This window comes from Balaenoptera musculus, chromosome 12 (genome assembly GCF_009873245.2).
Source record: "Balaenoptera musculus isolate JJ_BM4_2016_0621 chromosome 12, mBalMus1.pri.v3, whole genome shotgun sequence".
NCBI classification, from domain to species: Eukaryota; Metazoa; Chordata; class Mammalia; order Artiodactyla; family Balaenopteridae; genus Balaenoptera; species Balaenoptera musculus.
Window position 1 is genome coordinate 2524669 of NC_045796.1, and position 13645 is coordinate 2538313.

Below are 13645 nucleotides of genomic sequence, written 5' to 3' on the forward strand. Positions count from 1 at the left end.
GAGAGCCGATGTGACTGGCCTGCTCGTGCACCTGTGCTCAGCCAAGAGGTCAGTCACCGCTGGCCAGTCTGTGCCCCATGTGTTCTCTCATCCTTCCCAGGGTAGCCCAAGCCTCTCCTGTGATGAGGGGGATTTCTAAGAGGAGGTAAGAAAATTGTAAACATGTGGACTAGACTCAGAGCTGGACTCCATCCCTTTGCCGCATCCCGCTGACCAAAGCAGGTCTCAGGCCAAGGCAGGTTCACTGGCTGGGAAGCTGAGTCTGCCTTCTGATGGGAGATGTGTGAGACCACGTCACAGAGGATGGGGTGCGGGAGCCCGTTGGGGCCACTGGTGCCATCAGCCCAGCTCAGGTGGTGCACTGCAGGCGTCTGTGCTGAGCAGACAAATGGATCACTCCTTCCGGCCTGGGTACCACATCTTAGAAGTGATGGGAGCTGCACTCAGGAATGCAGCCTGGACGGCCGAGCACTTGGGGCTGTGCCCCTTTGCGAAGAATTACAGGAACTATATGTGTTTGCTTCCAAAATGAGACGATCAGGGACGACCTGAGAGCTATCTTCAAATGGTCAAGAGCAGGCCTGTGGAAGGAAGAGTCTTGTTCTCAGTTCCCCTAATAATTTCTGAAGGTTAATTCTATGTCAGGAACTGTGCTAGATGCAAAGACGGAAGTAGAATAAGGGAAGTTTCGGTAGATACCGGCTCCCCCAAAGGAGAACTTTCTAACAGATGAAAAGAATCTTTACTGTCTGACACCTCACCAGCCTCAAGTGAGCTCTGAAGCTGGAGGCCATGTAAAGGGAATCCCTCCCCTGTGTGGGCCCCGGAGCTGCCGTCCGAGGGGTCTTCAGCTCCCAGTTCTAGAAGCCGGCTGTACGGTCGTGGCTGTTTGATTTGTAGGGATGCGTCTGAGCGTGCTTTGTGCTCACAGACACATTCAGACTCACAAAGTGCTCCAACCAGAGACCGACGACTGGTGTCAAAAGCAGCCCCGAGTTACGAGGTGTCCAGGACACCGTTTTGTGATACAGAAGGGTGACAAAGTACAGATGCTCAAGTGACTTAGGTCACGTGAGACCACAGATAAACTGGAAGTGAGACAGGCTGTGGCTACTGACCCGTGCAGCTCACACGGTCCCCGGACCATCTGACCGCAGCCCCAGAGGCAACGCCCTTGCATGCTGGGGTCTTGGGAGACCCATCGTTCTCCTGTGGCTGGTGTAGGGGTCTGTGTCGAGAGAAAAAGCATCGCACTGAATTGTTGCTGTTTCTTTACAGACACAAGATAATCGTGAACCTTGGAGGAATTCACGGTGGGAGCTGCTGTGGAGACACAGGTGACAACAGCGGCTATGCTGGAGGAGCTTTCACTTCAAGGGGGACAGTCTCCGTTCTTCCTCAGCAGAAACAGTAGGAAGCCCTGGAACAGATCTCCTTGGTTCTCGGAAGCTGTTACGTAACTGTGGATGGCGCAGGCCGCGGCGGCCAGCTGCCATGAGACCCTCTGCGGCTGGCTCCGCAAGGCTGCCTTGGACTCTGAGTGTGCAAAACTGTGAAGCTCTGGGGGGAAGGTGCACGAAGCCGCCTCAGGGCCGGGGCGCCTCTAGCAGAAAAGAAATCTTTCCTGCTTAGGTTCAGCAGTACTAAAGTTTCCGATGATGGGGGTGGTCTCCGCTGAAGTCCACTGGCCAGAAGAGCATCCAGAGCTCCTGGGGAAAGAAGCCGTGAAGAAAGGAGGCGTTGCCTGGTGACCAGGACCCAACGCGCCTCCACAAGATGGGTCCGAGGCTCCTCTGTCCCCGCAGCGGGGAGCTGAGCGCACCGGGAATAAAGTCAAGCCTGCGCGAGCTCAGAAGGCACCCGCGCTCAGCGGTGCCATCAGCTGCCTGTGACAACCCCTCTGGCCTGTGCGACGCGCTAGACCTAGCACAGCAGGGGAGCACTCGTCCCCCGCCACGATGCCTGTTCTCCGAGTCGCGGAAGCTGCGACAACGGAAAACGCCCCCCGCCTGTTCCAGCGAGGGGACGCATCAGAGGTCCCACTCCTCCCTCAGCCGTGCCTCTGCGAGCGGGACAGGCCCTCAAGGACAAGCCCTCAGGATTCTTGGGGGATTGAGGTGGGAGCAGGGCCAGGAGACGGGAGCAGCGTAGATGCTGGGTTTCCTGCCAACGGGGCCCAACGGTGATCAGGAAGTAACTCTGTGAACAGACAGGACGGTGGTGGACTCGTAGATGTTTATCAGCTGGCTCCCCAGGAGAGAAGGAGCCCTGATGGGCAGGCCTGCCAATTCCTGTGGAGCAAATGTTGCCCCCACTCTGGCCGACGTCCAGCAACCAAGCTGATGTCACTGAACGCAGGACTGGGAAGAGACGCGCCAGCGCCTCCAGGCCCAGGACACCCTGGATGCCAGGGCGCCCACGGGAGACTCGGAGAGCAGCAGGCCCCCCAGAGGAGGACCCCCTGCATGACACAATGACACGGAATCTAGGGGGAAACAGCTAATGTACAGGGACAGAAAAGCCTCAGCGTCGTGTGGAGCAGGGAGGGGCAGAGACTGACAGGAGAGGAGCCCAGAGAACCTTCGAGGGTGGTGGGGATATTTCCTGTTTTGACTGTGGTTGTAGTTGCGCTGGTATAAATTTGTGGAAACTCACTGAAACAATCCTGAAAATGAACGCTTTTTTGTTGTATGTAAATTATATCTCAACAAAGTTGACTTTTTAAAACACGTGACACCCCTCCCAAGCAGGTAAAGATGCATGTAGGCCGATTTCCAGGACTGGGCCCAGGGGTAGGAGTGAGATTCAACACCTGTCAGCTCAGCACAGCCTCATTCCCGTAGCAGGAGCCTCTGCCAGAGCAACTTTGCAGACTTGCCCCCAATCTCGCCCGACTGTTTTCCACTATTACTAGTTCTAAATTCTGTTGGAATGATGAAAGAAAAGAGATTCGTCAGGCTCCTCTGCTGGGCCCTCCTCACCTTCTCTCCCTGGACATCAGGCTTCCCTGGGCCGGGCCCTCTGCGACCTCACCTGGACCTCACTTCAACACTGTCTCTACCCTGAAACCCTGTATTAGTTTCCTGGGGATGTTTTCACAAAGTTCCACAAACCTGATGGCTTAAAACAACAGGAATGTAACCTCTCACGGCTGCGGAGGCCAGAGGTCCAGGGTCAGGGCTGGTCCCTCCTGGAAGTCTGACGGAGAGACCACCCCGGGGCCCCTCCTGGCTGTGGGAGGGGCCTGCAGCCCGTGGGGCGCCTTGCTCTGCAGACACATCACTCCCGTCCCTGCCCGACCTTCACATCCCCTTCCTCTCCGCGTCTCTGTGTCCCCTCCCTTAGCTTAGCTTAATTACATCTGCAGAGACTATTTCCAGATCAGGTCACATTCTGAGGTTCCAGGTGTACATGAATCTGGGGGAGACACTATTCAACTGACTACAACCCCCAAACTGTGTCTACAGGCCAGACTCCTCTCTGGAACTCCAGACATCAGGATCCCTACTCAGAACGTTCAGAAGAATCTCAAATATCTCCTGTCTAAAACCAAACTCAGCTTTCCTTCCCTAAACTTGCTTGTCCACAAGCTCATTTCAGCAACAGGCAACCAAACCCCTTCAACCCCGGTGGCGCAGGCTATGGCCTTGGGGGCGCCCAAAGTCTCTCTTGCTCCCCACCAAGCACATCAGCCAATCCCCTTGGCTGTCTCCTCGGGATGTAACATAAATCCTGTACCCCAAATCCCTCAGCTTCTCACTCCTTCCCTGACAACCACCTGGACCGGCGCTTTCACCTTCCAAGTGGTCCCCTGCCCACTCCTAACCTCTGAGCTCTGTTCTCCACGTGACAGACCTGTGGGACTTTTACAGTTATTCAAGTCATGTCTGTATTCTGTTCGAAATCCTCCAGGGTGCCCCCAGTATACGTCTGCACCTTAACCATAACCTACAGGGCACCCTAACACAGGACCCCCACCCCATGCTCTCGCCCTCCCTGCTTTATCTCCCACCCCCTCCATTGTTAACGCCCGGGACCCTGGCATCCGGGCTTTTCCTCGAGTTTGCTCAGCACATTCCTGATTCAGGGCCTTCGTCCTTGGGATTTCTCTGCTTTCTCTGCCGAGAACGCCTCCCCCAGACAACCTCGGGGGGCCCCTCCCTTCCTTAGGTGTCTGCTCCAAGGCTCTTCCCTCCCTGACCACTGGCGGGCAGTCGCTCGGCTCCAGCCCCATTCCTGGCTTCTGCTTCACTGTCCCACCGGTCGTTCCCTTGTCTGCAGCCACGAGTGTGCATGCCCCAGAGAGAAGGAGCCCGCTGTTTGGCTCCTGGAACAGGGCCTGGAACAGGCCCAGTCACCTGGAACAGGGCCTCACCACCGGCAGGGGCTCCAGAAAGATTTGCTGAGTGAATGAATGAGTGAAGTATGATCAGCATGGAAAAATTAAAGAGTGTGGGTTTTTCAAAAGCTTATCTCAAAAGTACTAAAAAAAAAAAATCTTATCTCGTTTTTGCAGCAATCTTGAGACCTGATCAGGTATCCACCTCTCGCTGATGCATAGATGGGGGAGCTCACCACAATCTGGGGCAAGCCGGTTTTGTGATTTGTCATCTCAAAAGGGGAAGAGGTTTTAACCTGAAGAGAAATAAAAGTAGGCGGCCTTCATGTAGGACACGTACTCAAAGCTCAGTGGGGCCAGGCAACTTCCCTTCCAGCTTCTCCTCGCTCTCGAGCCCTCGCTTGCCACCTTACCAGAGGCCACAGAGATGCTACAACCGTCTCGTCAGATGAAGCTCCTTAGTTTGACAGAATACACGAAGATTGGCCATTGGACCAACGCATGTCAGGGACACAGATGGAATCCCACACTGGGCTACATTACTTTTGGATTTCCTTTTAAACTTAAAAGTCCCCCTTGGTTAAACAAAGATTACAAGCCTAGGACATGAAAGTAAATAACCAATAGGACACTGGAGGACGTGACTGGAGTGGGAGGGTTACTGGGGTAGACGTACCAAGACAGAGGTCCTGACTGGACCAGGATGAAATACAGCTCAACAGACCTTGGAATTAGATCGGCCTCTGAAGCTTGGCTCTGTTGCTTATTAACTGGGAGGTCTGTGTAAGTTACTTCATCTCTCTGGGCCTCTGCTTCCTTGTGTGTGACATAGGGGGATGTAGCCACCTCATAGGGAAGCGTTTGACAGGTAGTGGATGTTACAAAGAGAAGAGCTAAGAGGTGGGGGAACAGACAGGTGATGCCAAAGTCATCGTAAGAGATGAATGACACAGACCTAATTTTATGTTAGTCCAACTTGTCAGAAGATTGTGAAAGACTTCCACTGAACAGCTAAACTACAGCTCCAGACCTGAGGCTGATAATGCCCTTTGGGAACCATCTCTTTAGAAGGTTAGTAGGAAAATTACTCATTCAGGTGTGAGGTTTGCAGATACAACCATTGTGTCAGCCAGTGCTTTACACAGAGGAACCCCCAAAGCGGAGGAAGTGGGTATGGAGGAACAAGAAAGAAGGGAAAAACAAAACAGCCACAAGAGGTGGGGTGGCCGTTCCTCTTCCTCCCACCTGGCGGAAATCAAGGCTAATTAAGGGGACGCCAGAGTTTCCATTAATTTGATTGTTTAGCAGAGCCTAAAAACTTCCCCTTCTGAAGAGGAAAAAAGAAAATCCTTCACCTGCTATTCAGTGGAAGGAAGGGGACAAATCCAGTTCCCGCTTCCATCTGAGGTCCTCCAGTGAAGGAATCGCCCACTCTGTCCTGCCCACGCAGCACGTTCCAAGGAGCCCAGCCTTGATGCAGCTCTTCCTGCATGAGAATTCCTCCCCGCCAACCCCATTTCTCCACTCATCGGCTGATCCCTATTCTTGGTGATTCGGCCCAACACCAATGGCCACTTCTGCTCTCATCTTCACCTCCAGACGAAAGCCATGGTGGATTCAGGGACTCATGGCAACCTTGTCTGCCCAACCCTGGCCCCAAGGAATATGCCGCACACATGACCCAAAGCCAACCTGGGTCCCAAAAGAGACACTGCTGATCTGTGACCTCTGTCTGGAGGAAAGAGGGCAGTGGGATCTCACCATGACCCAGAGCCTCGTATTCTGAACCACACGGAGGCCCACACCAAGAGGCTGCTGTGGTCGACCACACCTGGCCCGCAGTTTCCATGGTCCCCAAGTTCCTAGATTCATCAAGGACGCCCAGTTGTTCCCAGGGATCCTGATTTCTCCACGCTGACCACTGCAAGATACGACTCCTTGTTAGAAGGAGGGGGTTTTCTTGACGTTAGCCCAGGCTGCAGTCGCTCAGCAGCTAGAACGTCCGTTTACCCCTGAGTCTGGCCTACCCTGACTCGGCTCCATAACCAAGGACGCAGCGCCTCTTCCCCTGAGGGTCGCCACCACGCGCTACAGGAGGACACACGTTAGGAGCGTCCACGTGAAACAGGAGGCCTTGCCTCGGGGAGATCTGCAGCACCGGGCCCAGAAGGTTCCATTTTTAAACCAACTCTTCCACATGATTCTGATGTTGGCTGAACTGAAGAACAACTGAACTAAATGATAACAAGTTTTTTTTTTTGTTTCCTTCAAAATTTAAGTCTCAGATTGACCCTTGTACCTTATACTTTTCCATGTACAACAATGTTCATTGATACTAGCGACTGATCTGAAATTACTACTTTAAGCCTACATATTTTGTTTTGAAAATTTCAAAATATCATATCTTAGTAGTTTGCATTTACAACCTTATACTTGCAACTCCTCCCCCTCCCATCATCTGTGCAACTATTTTCATATATTCTACTTCTACATATGTTATAAACCCCATTTACTATTTTTGCTTTAGTCAACAATCTTTTAAAAAGCTGTAAGAAAAAATACTTTAAATATTTATTGTTATTGTTGCTGGTGCTCTCCATTTCTCTGTATAGATCCAAATTTCCATCTGGTGTAATTTTCTACAGCCTGAAGAACTTCCTGCAACATCTCTTGCAGCACAGGTCTGTTCACATAGTTATCTCAGCTTGTTTGTCTGAGAAAGTCTAATTTTTGCCTTCAGTTTTGAAAAATATTTTGACTGGGTACAGAAGTCTGGGTTAATAGATTGTTTTTTCCTTTGGGTACTTTAAAGGTGCCACACTATTACCTTCTAGTTTGCTGACCATCTGACAAGAAATCTATTGTAATTGTTTTTCTTCTTCTTTTTGTAATGTTCCCCAACCCCATCCCCACCCCCGGATGCATTCCATATTTTCTCCGTGTCTTTGGTTTTTAACAGTTTAGTTATGATATGTTTAGGCAGATTTTTGTGCTTTTGGAGTTTAGGAGTCATTTATTTTTGTATTTCTACCGTCGGGGTTCTCTGAACTTCATGGATCTGGAGTTTGTTATCTTGCACTATTTTTCGAAAATTCTTAGCCATTATCTCTTTAAATGTTTCTTCTGCTCTATTCTTTCCCTTTTATTTATTATACTGGGACTCCAACTGAATGTGTTAGATTATTTGATATTGTCCCAGAGCTCTTGTTGGCCCTGTTATAGTTTTTTTTTTCAGTCTTTTATTCTTTTTTGTGTATCACCTTTTACAATTTCTGTTGACCTATCTGCAAGTTCATTCACCTTTCCTCAGCTGAGACTAGTCTACTGATAAGCCTGCCAAAAGAATTCTTTGTTTTATATCATTTCTTTTTAATTTGTAGCATTCCTATTTGTCTCTTATAGTTTCTGTCTCTCTGTTGAAATTTCCCATCTGTTCATGCATGCTATATATATTTTTCTCTAGATAATTTAACATATTTATCATGGTTATCTTATTTTTATTTATTTATTTATTTTTTGGCTGCACTGTGCAGCTTCTGGGATCTTAGTTCCCCAACCAGGGATCAAACCTGGGCCCACGGCAGTGAAAGTGCCGAGTCCTAACTGCTGGGCTAACCAGGGAATTCCCTATCATGGTTATTTTAAAGTCCCTATCTTAGACTTCCAACATCTGGGTCATCGCTAGTTCTGGTTCCGTTGGTTGCTTTATCTGTTGGCAATGATTTGGTTTGGTTTGGTTTTGCTTTGCTTTTTAAAGTATCAACTTTGGATTGACTGCTGAAAATCATGCATAAAGAAACAGTAGAGACCAAAGTAAGTAGTTCTAACGCTCATAAAAAATCATTTTATGTGTGGTTCCGGGGTGAGGAGGTTGTCTGTCTAGTCAGGAGCTGGGCTGGGCTTGAGAGTTTCTGGTCTTTAATCATGACTTTCAGTGCACACAGGCTGCCTTACCTTACAGTGGGTAATGTGCTCGTGGGTTTTCCTCAGTGTTCCTGCTCCATCTCCTCCTCGCAGCCATTCCTGGATCCCTGTGCCAGACCGAGGTTCTCTCTCCTGCTCCTGCCCCTCCTGCAGAATAGACGGCTACTGTTTACGATTCGTGCTCAGCTCCTGGTGGTAGAAGGAGGGATTTTCTGTTGTCCTGAGTTTTAGGTAAGCCCTATGAATCTGGGTCTTGACATAAGGCAGGGGTCCCCAACCCCGGGGCCACCGACAGGTACCGGTCCGTGGCCTGTTAGGAACCAAGTTGCACAGCAGGAGGTGAGCGGCGGGTGAGCGAGGGAACTTCATCTGTATTTACAGCCGCTCCCCATTGCTTGCATTACCACCTGAGCTCCGCCTCCTGTCAGATCAGTGGCATTAGATTCTCATAGGAGCACAGATCGTACTGCAAACTGCACATTCGAGGGATCTAGGTTGCGTGCTCCTTATGAGAATCTAATGCCTGATGATCTGAGGTGGAGCTGAGGTGGTGATGCTGGTGCTGGGGAGAGGCTGCAAATACAGATCATCATTAGCAGAGAGGTGTGACTGCACAGAGACCATGATAAATCAATTGCTTGCAGACTCATATCAAACCCTATCAATGAGTGGCAAGTGAAGACAAGCTCAGGGCTCCCACTGATTCTGCATTATGGTGAGTTGTATAATTATTTCATTACATATTACAATGTAATAATAATAGAAATAAAGTGCATAATAAATGTGATGCGCTTGAATCATTCCAAAACCACCCCCCACCCCCAGTCTGTGGAAAAATTGTCTTCCACGAAACTGGTCCCTGGTGCCAAACAGGTTGGGGACAGCTGACATAAGGTTTTCAAAGTATTCCTGCCCCTCCTTCCCGTGGAAGCTCCACTCTGCCTGTATTTGTGGTTGGTCTGGGGTGGGAGAAAGTTTCCTGTCCTGCCCCCAGCAGCAACAGATCATTGTCTGTCCTTGGATGGGAGATTTTTTTTTTTTTTTTTTTTTTTAATTTATGGCTGTGTTGGGTCTTAGTTTCTGTGCGAGGGCTTTCTCTAGTTGTGGCAAGCGGGGGCCACTCTTCATCACAGTGCATGGGCCTCTCACTATCGTGGCCTCTCTTGTTGCGGAGCACAGGCTCCAGACGCGCAGGCTCAGTAATTGTAGCTCACGGGCCTATCTGCTCCGCGGCATGTGGGATCTTCCCAGACCAGGGCTCGAACCCGTGTCCCCTGCATTGGCAGGCAGATTCTCAACCACTGCGCCACCAGCGAAGCCCAGGATGAGAGATTTAACAGGTCATCTCTCAGTGGCTCAAGGCTTTTGCTTCCTGGCAGAAAAGGGTAACGGGGAAAGGACAGAGTTTTGTGTCTGTTTCCCAGGAGCCTGAAGTCCTCGTGGGAAACCGTGCCACTGAGTGGGCTCTCTCCAGGGTCCTGCCCCCAAGCACTCCTGTGATCACCTGGGGAGGCTGCAGAAAAGCGCCTGCAAGCAAGTATGAACGTCCCTGTGTCCCAGGCCTCGCTGTCTGAACCTGATCTCCCAGCCCATCTCTGGCCTTTAAGGGTCCTTTGCAATCAGCTGCTCTCTTTGCCGTGGTAAGGCAGCCAGCTCTCTCTCCTTCCCGTGCCAAGCCTGGGATGCTTCATGCATCTCAGCTCTCCTCTACGGGGCTCTCCCTCTCTTCGGAATTCGGCCCACATAGCTGTCTTGCACCTGAAGCTCTCTGAAGGGCTTAAGAAATGCTGTGATTTGACAGATGACCTGGAGTCTCCTTGTCGTTAGGATGGGAACAAGTCTCTCTCGAGGCTTCCTACGTCGTAAGAGGAGGTGGACGTCTAACATCCGGCATTTAATACTAAACACTTGCATGATTCCAGGGGCTGCAACAAACAAATTCAGCCCCTTCACAGAAGAAGTTCACATTTTAACGTGTGTCCAATTTCCCGCATCCTGGGGTCTAGGTAAAATCCAGAAGGGCCCTGAGCAGGCTGAGGAGATGATGCACCAGGGTCAAAGCTTAGTGGGGCTGGGAGGCACCTGGAGTCACCTGGCGAGAGTGAGCAGAGGCTGTAACCCAGGACGGGCAGAAGGTGAAACCAGGGGCTGACCCTCCGGAGCAGGGCCAGAAACACGAGAAGCAGCGATGAAAGCTATGAATCAAAGAAAGGAGATGTGGTACATATATACAGTGGAATACTACTCAGTCATAAAAAAGAGTGAAACCCTGCCAGCTGCAGGAACATGGATGGACTTGGAGGGTATTATGCTAAATGAAATAAGTCAGACAGAGAAAGACAAATATTGTACGATATCACTTATATGTGGAATCTAAAAAATACAACAAACTTGTGAACATAACAAAAAAGAAGCAGACTCACCGATACAGAGAACTAATGGTCACCAGTGGGGAGAGGGAAGGGGGGAGGGGCAAAATAGGGGGAGGGGAGTAAGAGGTAAAAACTGTTATGTACAAAATAAGCTACAAGGGTATACTGTACACCATGGGGAATACAGTCAATATTTTATAACTATAAATGGAGTAAATAACCTTTAAAAACTGTGGATCACTATATTATACACCTGTAACATATAATATCACAACTACACTTCAGTTAAAAAATTAGCTTAATACATAAGATGAAAGAAACAACAGAAAACAAAGCAAGCCCCCAAGCAGATAGTTAAAAGACTGTCCACGTCCTACGATGGAAGCCCCCTCTTACGCGTGCTGCTTCAAGAGGGCATGCTGTCCTCGGCTGGCTTACTTAGAGTGCTGCAAGGGCTGGTATGAAGTCAAGATAGAGCCAGGGGGGCCGGAGAGGACGGGGCCTACGGACCCGTCTAAGCAGCAGAGGCGAGAACATTCTCACACGGTTGTCCTCCGGTCATCTGTCACGGGCTGAGCTGTGTGTCATCTCTCTGTTCCGTGAGGAGCCCCGAGTGTGGTCACTGGAGATCAAAGTGTGGAAGAAGACAGAAGACATTTCTCCTCCTACCAGAAGTTTAAAATTCAGGGCTTGTGAAGCAGCCATCTTTGATTAGCTGTGCAACAGCCCGTTCTTAAATGAGAACCCAGAAAACCATCATTTCTAATTCTGAGAGTCTAGGGCTTCTCAAACTTTAAGGAGCACATAAGTTCCCTGAAATCTTGTGAACGCACGGACACTGGGACCACAGCCCTGGGGTGGGCCCGAGAGCCTGCATTTCTAACAAGCTCGGGGTGACGCAGTGCTGATACAGTGCAGGGACCACTCGCTGGGCAGCAAGTTTCCAGAACACAGACCGGGCACTGATCTAGGACCCACCGAGCGCTCCTAGAAGGTCTGCAGCCCTCCCAGCTCTCCCACCACTAAATATGCCCTGGGAGGGGCAAGAATGTGTAATTAGAAACTCTGCAAGTTGACTAAAAGGATGTCTCAACTTGAGGACCTGAAACTGAGGCTTCTGTGAAGGGCCTCGCTGTAGCAACCGGGACTTCCCCAGGTTTCCAGGACAGAGCTAACACACAGCAAAGGCACTGATGGAGTCCCATTAAAGCAACTATCAAGCACCCACTCTGAGCCAGACACTAAGCACTTTCAGGTACGTTGCTCCCCCCGTGTTCATCATTTACTTACTTTTCCACACTAATACACGCTACAAATGAATGTATTACCATAAGCCTGGGACAAAATACAAGCCTATTGTTCGTCAATTTCAGTTTGTTTTGTCTGCACATTTCTAATCCTTCCCCTAACCCTTGGAACCTACCCTCCCAGCAGAAGGAAGTACCCTTGTCACTCCATTACTCACAATCCCTGAGTGTTTCTGCTGTGTGTTCTTCTATATTAAGTGACATCTCAATCAGTGGACACAGTTTATGCTAAAGCCAACTAGACATCTGCTGCTACCGGTGAGATCTTCTAAAGTTACCACTTACTTGAAGATGTGTACACTGGGCACACGTCTTAAGAAAGACCAGTTCCCAACGTAACACAGAACTCGTGGGCTCTTATTTAATAACAGATCTGTCGGCATGAAAGTTGTCACCAAAAAAAAAAGTTCCTGCTGACACTTTAAATGGGAATATGGTCCATATGAACCCGTTGTCTTTTCCTTAGAGGTTTTGTTATCAGCCTCTCAGTGGCAAAAATTATTGAACACTTAATTTCTATTAGGAGCAATGATATTCAGCTTTTCACTTTAGATACAATCACGGTTCCAGGCTCCAAGTCTCTAGGTCCCAAATCCATCTTTACCTGATCGTTAGTTCCTCGAAAAAGCTATTCCTAAAAATCACTGTAAATTCAACTGTGAAATGGTGGGTCTTGTTTGGAATTTTCCTCTGGCAATCAAAGAGGACCACGCACCCTGCCATCCCCCAGTGCAGCGTTCCAGAAATGCAGAGTCCTTTCACGGGCGAGGTGGAATTGGTGTGCTCAAATGCCCTGCTTCTGTATTCATGTCCGTACACATGCACAGGGCAGATTCCAGCTCCCCACCGAGCTGGTTTCCTTGGCGAACACATCGAGACTGGAGGAGATCCCTCGCACTTTCAGGCAAGCCCCTGAAGTGCTGGTGTCCAAGTAGCCACATTCTCTCTCCTCTCGTGGTGCTCCAAACGGGGGAGCCCTGCCAGCTTGCCTCCCTGAGGGAGGGCAGTGTGGGGCAGGCCTGGGAGGGACACGGATCTGGGCGAGACATGAGGCTGCCACCGTAGCAGAATCTAGCCTACCCTGAGTGACCTGGTTGGTTTATCATAAATGACAAGTTTGGAAAACTCACAAGGTAAACACAGATCTCCCTAAAGAGAAATGATCTAAAATTTTCTTAACTTCTTAGAACACTTCTTCAAGAGGCGTACTTCAACGGCTCTAAAGCAGGGTTATTTTAGTCCTTTCTTGCCCTTTGAAGAGAGTGGGCTCCACTTCCTAGAGGGTATTAGAAAAGCTGCACTCAGTTCTGGGTGCCATGCCTGGGTCCCTCCCTCTGCACCCAGCAGTGTGCTAATAAGCACTTTGCATGGCTCATCTGCTGTTTCCTCCACACACCTGCGAGGAGGAAACATTACAACTGAGAGCAGAGAGGAAACGTGCCCACAGTCACATGGCCAGGAAGCAATGAAACCAGGATCGGACCCCAGGACTCCCTGATGTTCTTAGTAAATGGAGTACTTACAACATACTGACTTATCCCTATACCCACACCCTATGTACAGAAGACATACCATCTGGAGATGCTGACTTTATACTGGTGGCCCCATAGATCTTTGTTAAAATCCACACATGTTGCTTAGGAATAATAAGTCTTAGAAAACAGAGGTGAGGAGGAAGACGATGAATTAATATTGAGAACCCA

General features: G+C 49.7%; 1 protein-coding gene and 1 pseudogene across 2 annotated transcripts in view; one reads left to right on the plus strand and one right to left on the minus strand.

Annotated features, from left to right (window-relative positions):
• The window catches only part of LOC118905435, a 53051-nt pseudogene that overhangs the window by 25527 nt on the left and 13879 nt on the right, over positions 1-13645 (plus strand).
• Positions 1-13645, minus strand: part of CEP43 (centrosomal protein 43) — a 71436-nt gene that overhangs the window by 8597 nt on the left and 49194 nt on the right. Inside the window, exon 15 of one of the 2 annotated variants that reach the window (XR_005022160.1) lies at positions 8294-8452. The gene's annotated coding sequence lies outside the window, so the exon portion shown is untranslated. Of the gene's footprint in view, positions 1-8293; positions 8453-11281; positions 11301-13645 lie in introns of those variants that run through there. The other variant, XR_005022161.1, reaches the window with a different exon arrangement.